The sequence below is a fragment of the Bufo bufo genome, chromosome 1, assembly GCF_905171765.1.
Source record: "Bufo bufo chromosome 1, aBufBuf1.1, whole genome shotgun sequence".
Classification (NCBI taxonomy): Eukaryota; Metazoa; Chordata; class Amphibia; order Anura; family Bufonidae; genus Bufo; species Bufo bufo.
The window spans coordinates 198,845,756-198,863,392 of NC_053389.1; the positions used below are offsets into that span (position 1 = coordinate 198,845,756).

A 17,637-nucleotide genomic window follows, 5' to 3' on the forward strand; every position below is an offset into this window, starting at 1 on the left:
AGGAGGGTATAGGCTAGGCTGTGCATCATTCCAAAAGGAACACGCCACTCTCATGAAGCTAAAGATTAAGCTAATAGTTTAAGCTCCGGTGTGAAAACTTGCAGACTTTAACGTACGAATAGTAAAATATGTCCCGAGTCTCTTCATTTTTTTTACACTGAAAAATATAAATGACAAAACAAGAAACTTTAACTTCAATTTGCATACATGAGTTAAAAACACACGACTTGCATAGCCGGCATTAAGAATGTTCTGTCTGATCCATAGTGTGTAGGCCCAGTGGCCTAATGGATAAGGCATCAGCCTCCGGAGCTGGGGATTGTGGGTTCAAGTCCCACCTGGGTCGCTCAATTTTAAACGTCAGTGGGACTCTGAAAAATGCTGCTGAACCATTCATCCACATAATTCTAAACTCGCAATTTCAAGTTTCTGAGTCAGTTTCTGAAAAAAATAAGAACATACTTACTCTGCATTGTTACTAGCAAAGAAAGCTCTTCATATGTATCCATAGAATGTTTGTCAAGTGAGATTTCTATCTGAATAATGGAGGATTGACCAATGAAAAGGTGTAAAAACTTCTACTTTTGCCATGAGAAAATAGGCTGCATACCATTCTGAAAGGAAAACACTGCTCACACCTAGCCAAAGATTATGGCAAAAGTCGAGAGTTTGAGCTTTGGGGAGAAAATTGACAGACTTTAAAATATTTGGAATATGAATGGTTAGAATTTTTTCCTCAGCATCTTACTTTTTACACTGAGAAATATAAAAGAGGGTTGCGCGGATAGATACTTTTCTCTGACTCTACACCAACTATTGGTTGGCTTAAGTTTGACGCCATAATTGTGGCGTCGTTTTGCTACAAAATGGTGCATGTTCACTCCACGCAATTTCCTGTGAAGACACCTATCCCATTGAATCACTCCCCTTTTCTAGCATGTTTTTGGTGTAGGTACATTAGTAGATCTGGGCCAGTGTTTAAATCATCTGCTTCATGCTTAAAAAGACCTTGCATACTTTTTATAAATATGATTTTTAAAAGTAAACTCCAGCTGGAGCATCAAGTTCCAAAATCATGAGAATGTAGACAGGACTTTACTGTATGTTGTGGAGGAAAATATCTTCATATGTTTTTAAAATCTCTATAAGCCATTTCTGTTGCTTAATTTTAAGTTATCTGGGAGATTTTTAAAAGTTCTCACATACTTTTTATGAATATGATTTTTAAAGATCAGATGCAATTCTGTGTCTTGACAGGGCCGTGTACCAGAGATGCTGTACAGTGTGAAAACCTCAGATCCACGGACCAAAAAACGTAAGTTTCATGGAAAGCGTCATGAATAAAACATGAACCGTATTTCCACAGACCTGACATATAAATCTGAGTTAGGCCTAATGGAGAATGTTTCAACCATTTGAGCACAAGTCAACTCTTTGTAACTCATTTTTTAACTATCTGCAGGATTTTTAAAAGCCCTTGCATACACAATTGCTTTGGACTGACAAGAATATGAATGCGGTGTCCCATTTTGGAAACCTCGTTTGTGATGCCTTAGTTGGTAAGACCTTGGGCTGTGGCTTGTGGGTTCCAATCCCACCTGTTTTTCTGAACTTTAAAGGTGTCTACTGGATGGTTTAACCCCTTAAGGACACAGCCTTTTTACACCTTAGGACCAGGCCATTTTTTGCAAATCTGACCAGAGTCCCTTTAAGTGCTGATAACTTTAAAACGCTTTGACTTATCCAGGCCGTTCTGAGATTGTTTTTTCGTCACATATTGTACTTCATGACACTGGTAAAATGAAGTCAAAAAATTATTTTTTTTTGCACCAAAAAATACCTAATTTAACAAAAATTTTGAAAAATTTAGCAAATTTCAAAGTTTCAGTTTCTCTACTTCTGTAATACATAGTAATACCCCCAAAAATTGTGATGACTTTACATTCCCCATATGTCTACTTCATGTGTGAATTGTTTTGGGAATGATATTTTATTTTTTGGGGATGTTATAAGGCTTAGAAGTTTAGAAGCAAATCTTGAAATTTTTCAGAAATTTACAAAAACTAAATTTTTAGGGACCAGTTCAGGTCTGAAGTCACTTTGCGAGGCTTACATAATAGAAACCACCCAAAAATGACCCCATCTAAGAAACTACACCCCTCAAGGTATTCAAAACTGATTTTACATACGTCGTTAACCCTTTAGGTGTTGCACAAGAGTTATTGGCAAATGGGGATGAAATTTGTGAATTTCATTTTTTTGTCTAATTTTCCATTTTAACCCATTTTTTCCACTAACAAAGCAAGGGTTAACAGCCAAACAAGACTGTATCTTTATTGCCCTTACTCTGCCGTTTACAGAAACACCCAATATGTGGCCGTAAACTACTGTACGGCCACACAGCGGGGCGTAGAGTGAAAGGTGCGCCGTTTGGTTTTTGGAGGGCTGATTTTTATGGACTGGTTTATTTACACCATGTCCCATTTGAAGCCCCCTGATGCACCCCTAGAGTAGAAACTCCCTAAAAGTGACCCCATCTAAGAAACTACACCCCTCAAGGTATTCAAAACTGATTTTACATACGTCGTTAACCCTTTAGGTGTTGCACAAGAGTTATTGGCAAATGGGGATGAAATTTGAGAATTTCATTTTTTTGTCTAAATTTCCATTTTAACCCATTTTTTCCACTAACAAAGCAAGGGTTAACAGCCAAACAAGACTGTATCTTTATTGCCCTGACTCTGCCGTTTACAGAAACACCCAATATGTGGCCGTAAACTACTGTACGGCCACACAGCGGGGCGTAGAGTGAAAGGTGCGCCGTTTGGTTTTTGGAGGGCTGATTTTTATGGACTGGTTTATTTACACCATGTCCCATTTGAAGCCCCCTGATGCACCCCTAGAGTAAAAACTCCCTAAAAGTGACCCCATCTAAGAAAGTACACCCCTCAAGGTATTCAAAACTGATTTTACATACGTCGTTAACCCTTTAGGTGTTGCACAAGAGTTATTGGCAAATGGGGATGAAATTTGAGAATTTCATTTTTTTGTCTAATTTTCCATTTTAACCCATTTTTTCCACTAACAAAGCAAGGGTTAACAGCCAAACAAGACTGTATCTTTATTGCCCTGACTCTGCCGTTTACAGAAACACCCAATATGTGGCCGTAAACTACTGTACGGCCACACAGCAGGGCGTAGAGTGAAAGGTGCGCCGTTTGGTTTTTGGAGGGCTGATTTTTATGGACCGGTTTATTTACACCGTGTCCTGTTTCAACCCCCCTGATGCCCCCCTGGAGTAGAAACTTCCTAAAAGTAACCCCATCTAAGAAAGTACACCCCTTTAAGGTATTCCAAACTGATTTTACATACGTCGTTAACCCTTTAGGTGTTGCACAAGAGTTATTGGCAAATGGGGATGAAATTTGAGAATTTCATTTTTTTGTCTAATTTTCTATTTTAACCCATTTTTTCCACTAACAAAGCAAGGGTTAACAGCCAAACAAGACTGTATCTTTATTGCCCTGACTCTGCCGTTTACAGAAACACCCAATATGTGGCCGTAAACTACTGTACGGCCACACAGCGGGGCGTAGAGTGAAAGGTGCGCCGTTTGGTTTTTGGAGGGCTGATTTTTATGGACCGGTTTATTTACACCGTGTCCTGTTTCAACCCCCTGATGCCCCCCTGGAGTAAAAACTCCCTAAAAGTGACCCCATCTAAGAAAGTACACCCCTCAAGGTATTCAAAACTGATTTTACATACGTCGTTAACCCTTTAGGTGTTGCACAAGAGTTATTGGCAAATGGGGATGAAATTTGAGAATTTCATTTTTTTGTCTAATTTTCCATTTTAACCCATTTTTTCCACTAACAAAGCAAGGGTTAACAGCCAAACAAGACTGTATCTTTATTGCCCTGACTCTGCCGTTTACAGAAACACCCAATATGTGGCCGTAAACTACTGTACGGCCACACAGCGGGGCGTAGAGTGAAAGGTGCGCCGTTTGGTTTTTGGAGGGCTGATTTTTATGGACCGGTTTATTTACACCGTGTCCTGTTTCAACCCCCCTGATGCCCCCCTGGAGTAGAAACTCCCTAAAAGTGACCCCATTTTGGAAACTAGGGGATAAGGTGGCATTTTTTGGGGGACTATTTTTAGGGTACATATGATTTTTGGTTGCTCTATATTACATTTTTGTGAGGCAAGGTTACCAAAAATTGAAATTCTGAAATTTCATCTCCATTTGCCATTAACTGTTGAGAAACACCTAAAGGGTTAATAAAGTTTGTATAATCAGTTTTGAATACCTTGAGGGGTATAGTTTCTTAGATGGGGTCACTTTTAGGGAGTTTTTACTCTAGGGGGGCATCAGGGGGTCTTCAAAAGGGACATGGTGTCAATAAAAAAGGCCATCAAAATCGGCCTTCCAGAAACCATGTCGGTCCTTTCCTTTTGCGGCCTCCCTTTTACTGATACAGCAGTTTACGACCACAAATGTGGCATTTCTGTAAACTGCAGTATCAGGGTAATAAATTTTAACTTTTGTTTGGTTGTTAACCCTCGTTTTGTTACCGGAAAAAACGGATTGAAATGGAAAAGTGCCAAAAATTGCGTTTTTGGCACCGTTTTTTTTATTTTTTTTAACCGTGTTAATCTGGGGGGTTAGGTCATGGGATATTTTTATAGAGGAGATTCTTACGGACGCGGCGATACCTAATAAGTCTACTTTTTTTTTACAATTATTTAGGTTTTTGACTATATTATCCTTTTTGATACAAAAAGAAAATTTTTGGATCTCTAAAGTCTAGGTGTCATTTTTTTATTTATTTTTTATCCGATTATCTTATGTGGGGGCTCATTTTTTGCAGGACGAGCGGACGGTTTTATTGGCACTATTTTGGGGGCTATATGACTTTTTTATCGCTTGCTATTAAATTTTTTGTTATGTTTGGTGACAAAAAATAATCGTTTTTTGCACTTTTTTTTTTTTGACGGTGTTAATCTGGGGGGTTGGATCATGGGGTATTTTTATCGAGGAGATTCTTACGAACGCGGCGATACCTAATAAGTCAACTTTTTTTACATTTATTTAGGTTTTAGACTATATTATCCTTATTGATACAAAAAAAAAATTTTTGTATCTCTAAAGTCTAGGTGTCATTTTTTTTTTTTTTTTTTATCTGATTATCTTATGTGGGGGCTCATTTTTTGCGGGACGAGCGGACGGTTTTATTGGCACTATTTTGGGGGCTATATGACTTTTTTATCGCTTGCTATTAAATTTTTTGTTATGTTTGGTGACAAAAAATAATCGTTTTTTGCACTTTTTTTTTTTTGACGGTGTTAATCTGGGGGGTTGGATCATGGGGTATTTTTATCGAGGAGATTCTTACGAACGCGGCGATACCTAATAAGTCAACTTTTTTTACATTTATTTAGGTTTTAGACTATATTATCCTTATTGATACAAAAAAAAAATTTTTGTATCTCTAAAGTCTAGGTGTCATTTTTTTTTTTTTTTTTTTATCTGATTATCTTATGTGGGGGCTCATTTTTTGCGGGACGAGCGGACGGTTTTATTGGCACTATTTTGGGGGCTATATGACTTTATGATCGCTTGCTATTAAACTTTTTGTTATGTAAGGTGACAAAAAAAAATCTTTTTTTGCACCTTTATTTTTTTTTTTTCTTGACCGTGTTAATCTGGGGGGTTAGGTCATGGGGTATTTTTATAGAGGAGATTATTACCGACGCGGCAATACCTAACATGTCTACTTTTAATAAATTATTTTCATTTTTTTGGGTGTCTCAAGTCTGAGAACCAGTTTTTTTTTCCGATGTCAGTGCTAAATTGGGATATAAATTTAGTACTCCATGGAAGTGTGATACTCCCTGAAGCAACCAATAATGCAGAGGCCCGGATGATCGGGGCACGTGTCACATTGAGTAGTGGTGTCCTTCCGTATCCCCCTCCTGTGACACACTCTGCACCTTTTTTGGGTTCGTCCCTTCTTTCCAGTATGGGGGACCACACCTGGAAAGTGTTGGCCAGGGACGATCCGGGCACCTACAGTTCCCGAGGTACTCCGGCCTGCTCTTTCCCGGTCCGAAAAGATCAGGGCCATGAGGACTGCCTCATAGAACTGCAGGAATGTCCCTGTGCTGCCAGCGCTTCGGGATAGTACAAAAGAGTTGTACATGGCAACCTGCACCAAGTAGACCGCAACTTTTTTGTACCATGTCCGGGTTTTGCGCATGGCGTTATATGGCTTGAGGACTTGATCCGAGAGATCAACTCCTCCCATATACCGATTGTAGGCGACGATACAATCGGGCTTGAGGACCGTTGCCGCGGTACCTCGCACAGGGACAGGGGTGATGCCGTTACCATGAATTGTGGACAGCATAAGGACATCCCTCTTGTCCCTATACCTGACCAGCAACAGGTTTCCAGTGGTAAGGGCACGGGTCTCACCCCTGGGGATAGGTACCTGGAGGGGGAGGGCAGGGAGGCCGCGTTGATTTTTCCGCACGGTCCCACAAGCGAACGTGGATCTGGCGGCAAGGGACTGGAACAAGGGGATACTGGTATAAAAGTTATCCACGTACAGGTGGTAACCCTTATCCAGCAGTGGGTACATAAGGTCCCACACAAGTTTCCCGGTAACACCCAGAGTGGGGGGACATTCTGGTGGTTGAATCCGGGAATCTCGCCCCTCGTATATACGAAATTTGTAAGTGTACCCTGAGGTACTCTCACAAATTTTGTATAGCTTTACGCCATACCTCGCCCGCTTGGAGGGCACATACTGGCGGAAAATGAGTCTCCCCTTGAACGCAATGAGAGACTCATCAACTGCGACCTCCCTTCCAGGTACATAGGCCTCCATGAATTTGGCCCCAAAGTGATCGATGACCGGCCGTATCTTATACAGACGGTCATGGGCAGGATCACCTCGGGGTGGACATGCTGCATTATCGGAATAATGCAGACATTTCCGGATGGCCTCAAACCGGGAGCGTGTCATGGCTGTACTGTAAAGTGGGGTCTGGTATAGGACGTCCCCACTCCAGTACAGCCTGACACTGGGTTTCTTGACCAGGCCCATATGCAGCACGAGGCCCCAAAATGTCCTCATTTCGGCTGCACTGACCGGCGTCCAGCCACCGGGCCTGGCCAAAAAGGAGCCCGGGTGTTGAGCGACGAACTGTTGGGCGTACAGATTCGTCTGCTCCACCATCAGATTTACCAGTGGGTCACTGAAAAAATGACAAAAAAAGTCATATTCAGTGTAGCCCACTGTGGAAATCTGGATTCCTGATTGGCCTACAAAATCAGGAATCACAGGCTCGTATCGCTCTGGGCTACACCAGACAAGTTCACCGGCAGGGGGCTCCGGTGGATTTAACTGGTGGGCCGGGAAACCAGTACGAGCCCCAGAGCTGCTCGTACCAGGCTGGGCCACAGGGTCCCTAACATGGCGGTCCCCTTGCTCCGCCTGGCGGCGTCTCCGCCGCCTTGGGGGCTCATCATCATCGCTAGATGATGAGGAGGACGCGGATGACAACAGGAATGTGGGGTCATCCTCATCCTCACTGGGACTCTCGGAGTCAGAGGCAAGCTGGGCGTATGCCTCCTCGGCCGAGAACGTCCGGCGGGCCATAGGGGAGTGTGTGTCTGCGTGTATATGTGCGTGTGTGTAACTCTTTGGTTTGTGTGCGTGTGTGTGGGGGCACGGGTGTTCGCGGACTTAACCCTAAAACTAACAGAAAAAAAAAAAAAAACAACTAACTAAAAAAAGGCCAAAAAATGTGGAAAAAAAAATTCAAAACCGCTGATCAACCGTCCGAAGTTGATCAGCGGTGAGGTGTGCGATGCGCTAACAGCGGCCGGACACTAAGTGCCGGCCACAGTCAGCGTACACCAAAAAAGAAAAAAAAAAAGAAAAAAATGCACCCCAAAAAAGGTGGGGGGGGGGGGGCAGGGAGTGGGGGGGGGGAAGTGGCAGCACCCCTGGGGGGTCTAGGGTCACACAGCTGTGCTGTGGACCCCAGACACCCTAACTAGGGTGATGCAATAAAAGTTCACAAACTAACTTTCCCTTTTTTTTCCCTGCCTAAACCAAACTTTCCCTGTGCTGTCCCTATGTACCTGATCGGGGGTGCTGGGGCACAGATCGGGTCCTGGGGGCACAGATCGGGTCCTGGGGTGCTGGCAGAGACACGTGCAGGCAGCTCCTCTCTCCTCCGGCTCCGGAACACAAAAGGAGGAGGAGAGGAGCGCCTGCCTCTTTTGAATTTGCCGCCGGACCGCCCACAGACCAATCAGAAAGCGATCCTGAGTGGTGATGTCACCATCACCACTCAGGATCACTGGATGGTGATTGGTGGAGTGAAATCACACCACCATCACCATCCTGTTCCGGGTTATCCGGTCTTCAGAGACCCGAATATCCCGGAAACGCAGAAAACCGCAGGTCTGAATTGACCTGCGGTTTTCTGCGATCGCCGACATGGGGGGGTCACAGGACCCCCCGACGCATTTGCCCCAGGTGCCTGCTCGATGATTTGAGCAGGCACCGGGTTCCGATCACCGCCGGCCGAGCGGCAGTGATCGGAACCATTCATGACGTACCGGTACGTCATGTGTCCTTAAGTACCAGGACATCATGACGTACCGGTACGTCATGTGTCCTTAAGAGGTTAAAGTCTTTGCGTAATTGTTATGATCTTGATTCCAGAAATTCCTTTTCATTGACAAGAGATTTTGATCCAAGTCGAAAATAAGAAAATCTCATGAGTCCCAGCATCCCCTTTGTGAAGATTTCTCTAAAAATTCAATTCCTTCTGAAAAGTAGGAGGGTATAGGCTAGGCTGTGCATCATTCCAAAAGGAACACGCCACTCTCATGAAGCTAAAGATTAAGCTAATAGTTTAAGCTCCGGTGTGAAAACTTGCAGACTTTAACGTACGAATAGTAAAATATGTCCCGAGTCTCTTCATTTTTTTTACACTGAAAAATATAAATGACAAAACAAGAAACTTTAACTTCAATTTGCATACATGAGTTAAAAACACACGACTTGCATAGCCGGCATTAAGAATGTTCTGTCTGATCCATAGCGTGTAGGCCCAGTGGCCTAATGGATAAGGCATCAGCCTCCGGAGCTGGGGATTGTGGGTTCAAGTCCCACCTGGGTCGCTCAATTTTAAACGTCAGTGGGACTCTGAAAAATGCTGCTGAACCATTCATCCACATAATTCTAAACTCGCAATTTCAAGTTTCTGAGTCAGTTTCTGAAAAAAATAAGAACATACTTACTCTGCATTGTTACCAGCAAAGAAAGCTCTTCATATGTATCCATAGAATGTTTGTCAAGTGAGATTTCTATCTGACGTATGAGAATGATGGAGGATTGACCAATGAAAAGGTGTAAAAACTACTACTTTTGCCATGAGAAAATAGGCTGCATACCATTCTGAAAGGAAAACACTGCTCACACCTAGCCAAAGATTATGGCAAAAGTCGAGAGTTTGAGCTTTGGGGAGAAAATTGACAGACTTTAAAATATTTGGAATATGAATGGTTAGAATTTTTTCCTCAGCATCTTACTTTTTACACTCAGAAATATAAAAGAGGGTTGCGCGGATAGATACTTTTCTCTGACTCTATACCAACTATTGGTTGGCTTAAGTTTGACGCCATAATTGTGGCGTCGTTTTGCTACAAAATGGTGCATGTTCACCCCACGCAATTTCCTGTGAAGACACCTATCCCATTGAGTCACTCCCCTTTTCTAGCATGTTTTTGGTGTAGGTACATTAGTAGATCTGGGCCAGTGTTTAAATCATCTGCTTCATGCTTAAAAAGACCTCGCATACTTTTTATAAATATGATTTTTAAAAGTAAACTCCAGCTGGAGCATCAAGTTCCAAAATCATGAGAATATAGACAGGACTTTACTGTATGTTGTGGAGGAAAATATCTTCATATGTTTTTAAAATCTCTATAAGCCATTTCTGTTGCTTAATTTTAAGTTATCTGGGAGATTTTTAAAAGTTCTCACATACTTTTTATGAATATGATTTTTAAAGATCAGATGCAATTCTGTGTCTTGACAGGGCCGTGTACCAGAGATGCTGTACAGTGTGAAAACCTCAGATCCACGGACCAAAAAACGTAAGTTTCATGGAAAGCGTCATGAATAAAACATGAACCGTATTTCCACAGACCTGACATATAAATCTGAGTTAGGCCTAATGGAGAATGTTTCAACCATTTGAGCACAAGTCGACTCTTTGTAACTCATTTTTTAACTATCTGCAGGATTTTTAAAAACCCTTGTATACACAATTGCTTTGGACTGACAAGAATATGAATGCGGTGTCCCATTTTGGAAACCTCGTTTGTGATGCCTTAGTGGGTAAGACCTTGGGCTGTGGCTTGTGGGTTCCAATCCTACCTGTTTTTCTGAACTTTAAAGGTGTCTACTGGATGGTTTAAAGTCTTTGCGTAATTGTTATGATCTTGATTCCAGAAATTCCATTTCATTGAAGAGAGATTTTGATCCAAGTCAAAAATAAGAAAATCTCATGATTCCCAGCATCCCCTTTGTGAAGATTTCTCTAAAAATTCAATTCCTTCTGAAAAGTAGGAGGGTATAGGCAAGGCTGTGCATCATTCCAAAAGGAACACGCCACTCTCATGAAGCTAAAGATTAAGCTAATAGTTTAAGCTACGGTGTGAAAACTTGCAGACTTTAACGTACGAATAGTAAAATATGTCCCGAGTCTCTTAATTTTTTTTACACTGAAAAATATAAATGACAAAACAAGAAACTTTAACTTCAATTTGCATACATGAGTTAAAAACACACGACTTGCATAGCCGGCATTAAGAATGTTCCGTCTGATCCATAGCGTGTAGGCCCAGTGGCCTAATGGATAAGGCATCAGCCTCCGGAGCTGGGGTTTGTGGGTTCAAGTCCCACCTGGGTCGCTCAATTTTAAACATCAGTGGGACTCTGAAAAATGCTGCTGAACCATTCATCCACATAATTCTGAACTCGCAATTTCAAGTTTCTGAGTCAGTTTCTGAAAAAAATAAGAACATACTTACTCTGCATTGTTACCAGCAAAGAAAGCTCTTCATATGTATCCATAGAATGTTTGTCAAGTGAGATTTCTATCTGACGTATGAGAATGATGGAGGATTGACCAATGAAAAGGTGTAAAAACTTCAACTTTTGCCATGAGAAAATAGGCTGCATACCATTCTGAAAGGAAAACACTGCTCACACCTAGCCAAAGATTATGGCAAAAGTCTAGAGTTTGAGCTTTGGGGAGAAAATTGACAGACTTTAAAATATTTGGAATATGGATGGTTAGAATTTTTTCCTCAGCATCTTACTTTTTACACTGAGAAATATAAAAGAGGGTTGCGCGGATAGATACTTTTCTCTGACTCTATACCAACTATTGGTTTGCTTAAGTTTGACGCCATAATTGTGGCGTCGTTTTGCTACAAAATGGTGCATGTTCACCCCACGCAATTTCCTGTGAAGACACCTATCCCATTGAGTCACTCCCCTTTTCTAGCATGTTTTTGGTGTAGGTACATTAGTAGATCTGGGCCAGTGTTTAAATCATCTGCTTCATGCTTAAAAAGACCGCGCATACTTTTTATAAATATGATTTTTAAAAGTAAACTCCAGATGGAGCATCAAGTTCCAAAATCATGAGAATGTAGACAGGACTTTACTGTATGTTGTGGAGGAAAATATCTTCATATGTTTTTAAAATCTCTATAAGCCATTTCTGTTGCTTAATTTTAAGTTATCTGGGAGATTTTTAAAAGTTCTCACATACTTTTTATGAATATGATTTTTAAAGATCAGATGCAATTCTGTGTCTTGACAGGGCCGTGTACCACAGATGCTGTACAGTGTGAAAACCTCAGATCCACGGACAAAAAAACGTAAGTTTCATGGAAAGCGTCATGAATAAAACATGAACCGTATTTCCACAGACCTGACATATAAATCTGAGTTAGGCCTAATGGAGAATGTTTCAACCATTTGAGCACAAGTCAACTCTTTGTAACTCATTTTTTAACTATCTGCAGGATTTTTAAAAACCCTTGTATACACAATTGCTTTGTACTGACAAGAATATGAATGCGGTGTCCCATTTTGGAAACCTCGTTTGTGATGCCTTAGTGGGTAAGACCTTGGGCTGTGGCTTGTGGGTTCCAATCCTACCTGTTTTTCTGAACTTTAAAGGTGTCTACTGGATGGTTTAAAGTCTTTGCGTAATTGTTATGATCTTGATTCCAGAAATTCCATTTCATTGACAAGAGATTTTGATCCAAGTCAAAAATAAGAAAATCTCATGAGTCCCAGCATCCCCTTTGTGAAGATTTCTCTAAAAATTCAATTCCTTCTGAAAAGTAGGAGGGTATAGGAAAGGCTGTGCATCATTCCAAAAGGAACACGCCACTCTCATGAAGCTAAAGATTAAGCTAATAGTTTAAGCTCCGGTGTGAAAACTTGCAGACTTTAACGTACGAATAGTAAAATATGTCCCGAGTCTCTTCATTTTTTTTACACTGAAAAATATAAATGACAAAACAAGAAACTTTAACTTCAATTTGCATACATGAGTTAAAAACACACGACTTGCATAGCCGGCATTAAGAATGTTCTGTCTGATCCATAGCGTGTAGGCCCAGTGGCCTAATGGATAAGGCATCATCCTCCGGAGCTGGGGATTGTGGGTTAAAGTCCCACCTGGGTCGCTTAATTTTAAACATCAGTGGGATTTTGAAAAATGCTGCTGAACTATTCATCCACATAATTCTGAACTCGCAATTTCAAGTTTCTGAGTCAGTTTCTGAAAAAAATAAGAACATACTTACTCTGCATTGTTACCAGCAAAGAAAGTTCTTCATATGTATCCATAGAATGTTTGTCAAGTGAGATTTCTATCTGACGTATGAGAATGATGGAGGATTGATAAATGAAAAGGTGTAAAAACTTCTACTTTTGCCATGAGAAAATAGGCTGCATACCATTCTGAAAGGAAAACACTGCTCACACCTAGCCAAAGATTATGGCAAAAGTCGAGAGTTTGAGCTTTGGGGAGAAAATTGACAGACTTTAAAATATTTGGAATATGAATGGTTAGAATTTTTTCCTCAGCATCTTACTTTTTACACTGAGAAATATAAAAGAGGGTTGCGCGGATAGATACTTTTCTCTGACTCTATACCAACTATTGGTTGGCTTAAGTTTGACGCCATAATTGTGGCGTCGTTTTGCTACAAAATGGTGCATGTTCACCCCACGCAATTTCCTGTGAAGACACCTATCCCATTGAGTCACTCCCCTTTTCTAGCATGTTTTTGGTGTAGGTACATTAGTAGATCTGGGCCAGTGTTTAAATCATCTGCTTCATGCTTAAAAAGACCTCGCATACTTTTTATAAATATGATTTTTAAAAGTAAACTCCAGCTGGAGCATCAAGTTCCAAAATCATGAGAATGTAGACAGGACTTTACTGTATGTTGTGGAGGAAAATATCTTCATATGTTTTTAAAATCTCTATAAGCCATTTCTGTTGCTTAATTTTAAGTTATCTGGGAGATTTTTAAAAGTTCTCACATACTTTTTATGAATATGATTTTTAAAGATCAGATGCAATTCTGTGTCTTGACAGGGCCGTGTACCACAGATGCTGTACAGTGTGAAAACCTCAGATCCACGGACCAAAAAACGTAAGTTTCATGGAAAGCGTCATGAATAAAACATGAACCGTATTTCCACAGACCTGACATATAAATCTGAGTTAGGCCTAATGGAGAATGTTTCAACCATTTGAGCACAAGTCAACTCTTTGTAACTCATTTTTTAACTATCTGCAGGATTTTTAAAAGCCCTTGCATACACAATTGCTTTGGACTGACAAGAATATGAATGCGGTGTCCCATTTTGGAAACCTTGTTTGTGATGCCTTAGTGGGTAAGACCTTGGGCTGTGGCTTGTGGGTTCCAATCCCACCTGTTTTTCTGAACTTTAAAGGTGTCTACTGGATGGTTTAAAGTCTTTGCGTAATTGTTATGATCTTGATTCCAGAAATTCCGTTTCATTGACAAGAGATTTTGATCCACGTCGAAAATAAGAAAATATCATGAGTCCCAGCATCCCCTTTGTGAAGATTTCTCTAAAAATTCAATTCCTTCTGAAAAGTAGGAGGGTATAGGCAAGGCTGTGCATCATTCAAAAGGAACACGCAACTCTCATGAAGCTAAAGATTAAGCTAATAGTTTAAGCTCCGGTTTGAAAACTTGCAGACTTTAACGTACGTATAGTAAAATATGTCCCGAGTCTCTTAATTTTTTTTACACTGAAAAATATAAATGACAAAACAAGAAACTTTAACTTCAATTTGCATACATGAGTTAAAAACACACGACTTGCATAGACGGCATTAAGAATGTTCCGTCTGATCTATAGCGTGTAGGCCCAGTGGCCTAATGGATAAGGCATCAGCCTCCGGAGCTGGGGATTGTGGGTTCAAGTCCCACCTGGGTCGCTCAATTTTAAACATCAGTGGGATTTTGAAAAATGCTGCTGAACCATTCATCCACATAATTCTGAACTCGCAATTTCAAGTTTCTTAATCAGTTTCTGAAAAAAATAAGACATACTTACTCTGCATTGTTACCAGCAAAGAAAGCTCTTCATATGTATCCATAGAATGTTTGTCCAGTGAGATTTCTATCTGACGTATGAGAATGATGGAGGATTGACCAATGAAAAGGTGTAAAAACTTCTACTTTTGCCATGAGAAAATAGGCTGCATACCATTCTGAAAGGAAAACACTGCTCACACCTAGCCAAAGATTATGGCAAAAGTCGAGAGTTTGAGCTTTGGGGAGAAAATTGACAGACTTTAAAATATTTGGAATATGAATGGTTAGAATTTTTTCCTCAGCATCTTACTTTTTACACTGAGAAATATAAAAGAGGGTTGCGCGGATAGATACTTTTCTCTGACTCTATACCAACTATTGGTTGGCTTAAGTTTGACGCCATAATTGTGGCGTCGTTTTGCTACAAAATGGTGCATGTTCACCCCACGCAAATTCCTGTGAAGACACCTATCCCATTGAGTCACTCCCCTTTTCTAGCATGTTTTTGGTGTAGGTACATTAGTAGATCTGGGCCAGTGTTTAAATCATCTGCTTCATGCTTAAAAAGACCTCGCATACTTTTTATAAATATCATTTTTAAAAGTAAACTCCAGCTGGAGCATCAAGTTCCAAAATCATGAGAATGTAGACAGGACTTTACTGTATGTTGTGGAGGAAAATATCTTCATATGTTTTTAAAATCTCTATAAGCCATTTCTGTTGCTTAATTTTAAGTTATCTGGGAGATTTTTAAAAGTTCTCACATACTTTTTATGAATATGATTTTTAAAGATCAGATGCAATTCTGTGTCTTGACAGGGCCGTGTACCACAGATGCTGTACAGTGTGAAAACCTCAGATCCACGGACCAAAAAACGTAAGTTTCATGGAAAGCGTCATGAATAAAACATGAACCGTATTTCCACAGACCTGACATATAAATCTGAGTTAGGCCTAATGGAGAATGTTCCAACCATTTGAGCACAAGTCAACTCTTTGTAACTCATTTTTTAACTATCTGCAGGATTTTTAAAAGCCCTTGCATACACAATTGCTTTGGACTGACAAGAATATGAATGCGGTGTCCCATTTTGGAAACCTCGTTTGTGATGCCTTAGTGGGTAAGACCTTGGGCTGTGGCTTGTGGGTTCCAATCCTACCTGTTTTTCTGAACTTTAAAGGTGTCTACTGGATGGTTTAAAGTCTTTGCGTAATTGTTATGATCTTGATTCCAGAAATTCCATTTCATTGACAAGAGATTTTGATCCAAGTCAAAAATAAGAAAATCTCATGAGTCCCAGCATCCCCTTTGTGAAGATTTCTCTAAAAATTCAATTCCTTCTGAAAAGTAGGAGGGTATAGGAAAGGCTGTGCATCATTCCAAAAGGAACACGCCACTCTCATGAAGCTAAAGATTAAGCTAATAGTTTAAGCTCCGGTGTGAAAACTTGCAGACTTTAACGTACGAATAGTAAAATATGTCCCGAGTCTCTTAATTTTTTTTACACTGAAAAATATAAATGACAAAACAAGAAACTTTAACTTCAATTTGCATACATGAGTTAAAAACACACGACTTGCATAGCCGGCATTAAGAATGTTCTGTCTGATCCATAGCGTGTAGGCCCAGTGGCCTAATGGATAAGGCATCATCCTCCGGAGCTGGGGATTGTGGGTTAAAGTCCCACCTGGGTCGCTTAATTTTAAACATCAGTGGGATTTTGAAAAATGCTGCTGAACTATTCATCCACATAATTCTGAACTCGCAATTTCAAGTTTCTGAGTCAGTTTCTGAAAAAAATAAGAACATACTTACTCTGCATTGTTACCAGCAAAGAAAGTTCTTCATATGTATCCATAGAATGTTTGTCAAGTGAGATTTCTATCTGACGTATGAGAATGATGGAGGATTGATAAATGAAAAGGTGTAAAAACTTCTACTTTTGCCATGAGAAAATAGGCTGCATACCATTCTGAAAGGAAAACACTGCTCACACCTAGCCAAAGATTATGGCAAAAGTCGAGAGTTTGAGCTTTGGGGAGAAAATTGACAGACTTTAAAATATTTGGAATATGAATGGTTAGAATTTTTTCCTCAGCATCTTACTTTTTACACTGAGAAATATAAAAGAGGGTTGCGCGGATAGATACTTTTCTCTGACTCTATACCAACTATTGGTTGGCTTAAGTTTGACGCCACAATTATGGCGTCATTTTGCTACAAAATGGTGCATGTTCACCCCACGCAATTTCCTGTGAAGACACCTATCCCATTGAGTCACTCCCCTTTTCTAGCATGTTTTTGGTGTAGGTACATTAGTAGATCTGGGCCAGTGTTTAAATCATCTGCTTCATGCTTAAAAAGACCTCGCATACTTTTTATAAATATGATTTTTAAAAGTAAACTCCAGCTGGAGCATCAAGTTCCAAAATCATGAGAATGTAGACAGGACTTTACTGTATGTTGTGGAGGAAAATATCTTCATATGTTTTTAAAATCTCTATAAGCCATTTCTGTTGCTTAATTTTAAGTTATCTGGGAGATTTTTAAAAGTTCTCACATACTTTTTATGAATATGATTTTTAAAGATCAGATGCAATTCTGTGTCTTGACAGGGCCGTGTACCACAGATGCTGTACAGTGTGAAAACCTCAGATCCACGGACCAAAAAACGTAAGTTTCATGGAAAGCGTCATGAATAAAACATGAACCGTATTTCCACAGACCTGACATATAAATCTGAGTTAGGCCTAATGGAGAATGTTTCAACCATTTGAGCACAAGTCAACTCTTTGTAACTCATTTTTTAACTATCTGCAGGATTTTTAAAAGCCCTTGCATACACAATTGCTTTGGACTGACAAGAATATGAATGCGGTGTCCCATTTTGGAAACCTTGTTTGTGATGCCTTAGTGGGTAAGACCTTGGGCTGTGGCTTGT

The 17,637-nt window shown here is 40.3% G+C and overlaps 4 non-coding genes across 4 annotated transcripts; all 4 read left to right on the forward strand.

Moving 5' to 3' along the window:
* Positions 1-273: 273 nt before the first annotated feature.
* Positions 274-346, forward strand: TRNAR-CCG. Its single transcript has one exon. It is a non-coding gene; the product is annotated as a tRNA-Arg (tRNA).
* Positions 347-9,132: 8,786 nt separating this feature from the next.
* On the forward strand, positions 9,133-9,205 carry TRNAR-CCG. Its single transcript has one exon. It is a non-coding gene; the product is annotated as a tRNA-Arg (tRNA).
* Positions 9,206-10,929: 1,724 nt separating this feature from the next.
* TRNAR-CCG lies at positions 10,930-11,002 on the forward strand. The gene has a single exon. It is a non-coding gene; the product is annotated as a tRNA-Arg (tRNA).
* Positions 11,003-14,522: 3,520 nt separating this feature from the next.
* Positions 14,523-14,595, forward strand: TRNAR-CCG. The gene has a single exon. It is a non-coding gene; the product is annotated as a tRNA-Arg (tRNA).
* Positions 14,596-17,637: the final 3,042 nt, after the last annotated feature.